Source organism: Melanerpes formicivorus, unplaced genomic scaffold, assembly GCF_026170545.1.
Source record: "Melanerpes formicivorus ecotype bairdi unplaced genomic scaffold, bMelFor1.0.p_v2 SCAF_238, whole genome shotgun sequence".
Classification (NCBI taxonomy): Eukaryota; Metazoa; Chordata; class Aves; order Piciformes; family Picidae; genus Melanerpes; species Melanerpes formicivorus.
Window position 1 is genome coordinate 4,107 of NW_027142590.1, and position 5,894 is coordinate 10,000.

The following is a 5,894-nucleotide window of genomic DNA, read 5'->3' on the forward strand; positions in this document are numbered from 1 at the left end:
CCCCCCCCCCTCCGCCTCCGCGGCCGCTTCTGCCCGCACCCCCTCCACTGCCTCCCCCCGCCGCCCGCGAACGAGTCGGCGGATCCGTAGGGTGCCGGGAGCCCGAACGGCGAGCGGCTCCGGCTGCTGCCGGGACCGCGGGGATTCGAGCCGGTCCGGCCGCGGCCGGGACCCCGTGCCGGAAGCCGGCATCCCGGGACGGCCCCGGGACGGCCCCGGTCGCCGGCCGGGTGACGTTCAGCGAAGCGGCTGCCGCCAGTCTTTGGGCCTCCCCCGTGCCGGGGCCGCGGGGCTTCGAGCCGGTCCGGCCGCGGCCGGGATCCCGGGCCGGACGATGGCTTCCCGGGCCGGTCCCGGTCGCCTCCCGGGTGACGTTCACCGAAGCGGCTGCCGGCTGTCTTCGAGCCCCCCCCCCCCCTCCGCCTCCGCTGCCGCTTCTCCCCGCACCCCCTCCACTGCCTCCCCCCGCCGCCGGCGAACGAGTCGCCGGATCTGTAGGGTGCCGGGAGCCCGAACGGCGAGCGGCTCCGGCTGCTGCCGGGACCGCGGGGATTCGAGCCGCTCCGGCCGCGGCCGGGACCCCGTGCCGGAAGCCGGCATCCCCGGACGGCCCCGGGACGGCCCCGGTCGCCGGCCGGGTGACGTTCACCGAAGCGGCTGCCGGCTGTCTTCGAGCCCCCCCCCCCTCCGCCTCCGCTGCCGCTTCTGCCCGCACCCCCTCCACTGCCTCCCCCCGCCGCCGGCGAAAGAGTCGGCGGATCCGTAGGGTGCCGGGAGCCCGAACGGCGAGCGGCTCCGGCTGCTGCCGGGACCGCGGGGATTCGAGCCGGTCCGGCCGCGGCCGGGACCCCGTGCCGGAAGCCGGCATCCCGGGACGGCCCCGGGACGGCCCCGGTCGCCGGCCGGGTGACGTTCAGCGAAGCGGCTGCCGCCAGTCTTTGGGCCTCCCCCGTGCCGGGGCCGCGGGGATTCGAGCCGGTCCGGCCGCGGCCGGGATCCCGGGCCGGACGATGGCTTCCCGGGCCGGTCCCGGTCGCCTCCCGGGTGACGTTCACCGAAGCGGCTGCCGGCTGTCTTCGAGCCCCCCCCCCCCCTCCGCCTCCGCTGCCGCTTCTCCCCGCACCCCCTCCACTGCCTCCCCCCGCCGCCGGCGAACGAGTCGCCGGATCTGTAGGGTGCCGGGAGCCCGAACGGCGAGCGGCTCCGGCTGCTGCCGGGACCGCGGGGATTCGAGCCGCTCCGGCCGCGGCCGGGACCCCGTGCCGGAAGCCGGCATCCCCGGACAGCCCCGGGACGGCCCCGGTCGCCGGCCGGGTGACGTTCACCGAAGCGGCTGCCGGCTGTCTTCGAGCCCCCCCCCCCTCCGCCTCCGCTGCCGCTTCTGCCCGCACCCCCTCCACTGCCTCCCCCCGCCGCCGGCGAACGAGTCGGCGGATCCGTAGGGTGCCGGGAGCCCGAACGGCGAGCGGCTCCGGCTGCTGCCGGGACCGCGGGGATTCGAGCCGGTCCGGCCGCGGCCGGGACCCCGTGCCGGAAGCCGGCATCCCGGGACGGCCCCGGGACGGCCCCGGTCGCCGGCCGGGTGACGTTCAGCGGAGCGGCTGCCGCCAGTCTTTGGGCCTCCCCCGTGCCGGGGCCGCGGGGATTCGAGCCGGTCCGGCCGCGGCCGGGATCCGGGGCCGGACGATGGCTTCCCGGGCCGGTCCCGGTCGCCTCCCGGGTGACGTTCACCGAAGCGGCTGACGGCTGTCTTCGAGCCCCCCCCCCCCCCTCCGCCTCCGCGGCCGCTTCTGCCCGCACCCCCTCCACTGCCTCCCCCCGCCGCCCGCGAACGAGTCGCCGGATCTGTAGGGTGCCGGGAGCCCGAACGGCGAGCGGCTCCGGCTGCTGTCGGGACCGCGGGGATTCGAGCCGGTCCGGCCGCGGCCGGGACCCCGTGCCGGAAGCCGGCATCCCCGGACAGCCCCGGGACGGCCCCGGTCGCCGGCCGGGTGACGTTCACCGAAGCGGCTGCCGGCTGTCTTCCAGCCCCCCCCCCCCTCCGCCTCCGCTGCCGCTTCTCCCCGCACCCCCTCCACTGCCTCCCCCCGCCGCCGGCGAACGAGTCGGCGGATCCATACCGTCCCGAGAGCCCGAGGCGGCGGCACCCAGTGCGGGTCCGGCCGAGGCCGGGACCCCGTGCCTGTCGCAGGCTTCCCGGGACGGCCCCGGAACGGCCGCGGTCGCCGGCCGGGTGACGTTCTCCGAAGCGGCTGCCGGCTGTCTTCGAGCCCCCCCCCCCCCCGCCGGAGCCGCGGGGATACGAGCCGGTCCGGCCGCGGCCGGGACCCCGTGCCGGAAGCCGGCATCCCGGGACGGCCCCGGGACGGCCCCGATCGCCTCCTGGGTGACGTTCACCGAAGCGGCTGCCGGCTGTCTTCGAGCCCCCCCCCCCTCCGCCTCCGCTGCCGCTTCTCCCCGCACCCCCTCCACTGCCTCCCCCCGCCGCCCGCGAACGAGTCGCCGGATCTGTAGGGGGCCGGGAGCCCGAGGCGGCGAGCGGCTCCGGCTGCTGCCGGGACCGCGAGGCTTCGAGCCGGTCCGGCCGCGGCCGGGATCTCGTGCCGAACGTCGTCTTCCCGGGACGGTCCCGGGAGGGCCCCAGTCTCCTCCCGGGTGACGTTCACCGAAGCGGCTGCCGGCTGTCTTCGAGCCCCCCCCCCCCTCCGCCTCCGCTGCCGCTTCTCCCCGCACCCCCTCCACTGCCTCCCCCCGCCGCCGGCGAACGAGTCGGCGGATCCATACCGTCCCGAGAGCCCGAGGCGGCGGCACCCAGTGCGGGTCCGGCCGAGGCCGGGACCCCGTGCCTGTCGCAGGCTTCCCGGGACGGCCCCGGAACGGCCGCGGTCGCCGGCCGGGTGACGTTCTCCGAAGCGGCTGCCGGCTGTCTTCGAGCCCCCCCCCCCCTGCCGGAGCCGCGGGGATACGAGCCGGTCCGGCCGCGGCCGGGACCCCGTGCCGGAAGCCGGCATCCCGGGACGGCCCCGGGACGGCCCCGATCGCCTCCTGGGTGACGTTCACCGAAGCGGCTGCCGGCTGTCTTCGAGCCCCCCCCCCCCCCTCCGCCTCCGCGGCCGCTTCTGCCCGCACCCCCTCCACTGCCTCCCCCCGCCGCCCGCGAACGAGTCGCCGGATCTGTAGGGTGCCGGGAGCCCGAACGGCGAGCGGCTCCGGCTGCTGTCGGGACCGCGGGGATTCGAGCCGGTCCGGCCGCGGCCGGGACCCCGTGCCGGAAGCCGGCATCCCCGGACAGCCCCGGGACGGCCCCGGTCGCCGGCCGGGTGACGTTCACCGAAGCGGCTGCCGGCTGTCTTCGAGCCCCCCCCCCCCTCCGCCTCCGCTGCCGCTTCTGCCCGCACCCCCTCCACTGCCTCCCCCCGCCGCCGGCGAACGAGTCGGCGGATCCGTAGGGTGCCGGGAGCCCGAACGGCGAGCGGCTCCGGCTGCTGCCGGGACCGCGGGGATTCGAGCCGGTCCGGCCGCGGCCGGGACCCCGTGCCGGAAGCCGGCATCCCGGGACGGCCCCGGGACGGCCCCGGTCGCCGGCCGGGTGACGTTCAGCGGAGCGGCTGCCGCCAGTCTTCGAGCCCCCCCCCCCCCTGCCGGAGCCGCGGGGATACGAGCCGGTCCGGCCGCGGCCGGGACCCCGTGGCGGAAGCCGGCATCCCGGGACGGCCCCGGGACGGCCCCGATCGCCTCCTGGGTGACGTTCACCGAAGCGGCTGCCGGCTGTCTTCGAGCCCCCCCCCCCCCCTCCGCCTCCGCGGCCGCTTCTGCCCGCACCCCCTCCACTGCCTCCCCCCGCCGCCCGCGAACGAGTCGCCGGATCTGTAGGGTGCCGGGAGCCCGAACGGCGAGCGGCTCCGGCTGCTGCCGGGACCGCGAGGCTTCGAGCCGGTCCGGCCGCGGCCGGGATCTCGTGCCGAACGTCGTCTTCCCGGGACGGTCCCGGGAGGGCCCCAGTCTCCTCCCGGGTGACGTTCACCGAAGCGGCTGCCGGCTGTCTTCGAGCCCCCACCCCTGCCGTGGCCGCGGGGATTCGCCCCGGTCCGGCAGCTGACGGTTCCCTGTGTCGGACGCCGGCTTCCCGGGACTGCCCCGGGACAGCCCCGGTCGCCTCCCGGGTGACGTTCACCGAAGCTGCTGCCGCCTGTCTTTGTCCCCCCCCCCCCCGTGCTCTCCCTCAGGCGGGAGGTAGACGTGCTCTCCCTGGGCGAGTAGACGTGCTCTCCCTGGGCGAGTAGACGTGCTCTCCCTGGGCGAGTAGACGTGCTCTCCCTGGGCGAGTAGACGTGCTCTCCCTGGGCGAGTAGACGTGCTCTCCCTGGGCGAGTAGACGTGCTCTCCCTGGGCGAGTAGACGTGCTCTCCCTCGGCGAGTAGACGTGCTCTCCCTCGGCGAGTAGACGTGCTCTCCCTGGGCGAGTAGACGTGCTCTCCCTGGGCGAGTAGACGTGCTCTCCCTGGGCGAGTAGACGTGCTCTCCCTGGGCGAGTAGACGTGCTCTCCCTCGGCGAGTAGACGTGCTCTCCCTCGGCGAGTAGACGTGCTCTCCCTCGGCGAGTAGACGTGCTCTCCCTCGGCGAGTAGACGTGCTCTCCCTCGGCGAGTAGACGTGCTCTCCGCGGAGATCGCGCTTGTCGCCAAGGGGTCGCTGTTGCGCTCTGCCTCCGCCTACGTCATCGTACAAGCCGGCGTGATTTCTGCGACCTGCCGCTGGGCGGAGGTCGGCTGGTTGTGCGCTCGGGGAGCTGACGGCCCTCCAGTTCCGTATATGAGGGAACGAGTGACGCCGAGCACTCCCAGGGCAGCGCTGCCGAGCGGCTGCTCCAAGCCACCCGCCAGGCGGCTGGGCAGGGGTCCGTCTGGCTTCTCGGTGGCTTTCGCCCGGGTCAGAGAGGGGACCCGCGGGGCCGAACAAAGGCGCGGCGGTTTGGAGCGGCCGCTGGCGCACCCTCAGCGGTGTTGGATGGGTTTCGCTCGTCCGTGAGCCGGAGCCCAGCCCGGGCTCAGCAACGAAAGCGGGGAAAAGAAAAAAAGTTGACGAGTGGCTGGCGCCGGCCACTGCCGAAGTGTGGAACCCCCGAAGCGAAGTTTGCCCGGTGGGGCACGGGGGCAGAGAAAGCCGGGGAGACGTGGTGCCGGCGTCGGTCCCACCAAGAATGGAAAGCAAGCCCGTCCAGGCACGGCGAGAGAGAGCCCGGTAAGGGGCAGAGAGAGTTCCCAGCACTGGACCCTCTTCACGGGGGTTCCCCCCCATGGCCAAAGCCGCAGCCCGCGGGGGCACGGCATCTAAGGGAAAAGCCAGCGGCGGTGACTGGCCACTCGTATGCTATGGAGCCCGGCATGGGGGGAGGAGGGCAAGCCGGTGCCCCAGCACGGCTTCCTCCTGGCTCCAGAGGGGCGCCCCGTGATGGAGATGTAACTCGGTGCAGCTTGAGGGAAAATGCAAGCCCACATTTCGGGGAGGCAGAGGTGCCCTGTGAGCCGGTGCGGCCCGGTGCAGCTTGCCCCCCCCCCCATCTCTGGAGGGCGCCCCGTTTGCTCCTCCGGCGTGTTGCCCGCACGCCGAGCCCCGTGCCTGCTGGCTGCTCCCGAGGGCGGTGGCGGGTGCGCGTGGCTGTGTCTGTCCCAGAAGAGCGAGGCCGTGGGGCCTCCGCTGGCTTCCTTTCCTTCTGTCCTTGTTGATCGATGAGGCCTTTCGGGTCGCGTCGGAAAGGGCCCCCGGCCGGCAGGGCAAGGGCGGTCTTCCTTTCCACTTCGCTTCCCGTCGCGTGTGAGGTGTCGTCCTCGTTCCCCCAGCCCCGAGCGGCTCGAGCGGGGGGGAGCCGTGGCGTTAGCGGCCCGGCGCGTGCC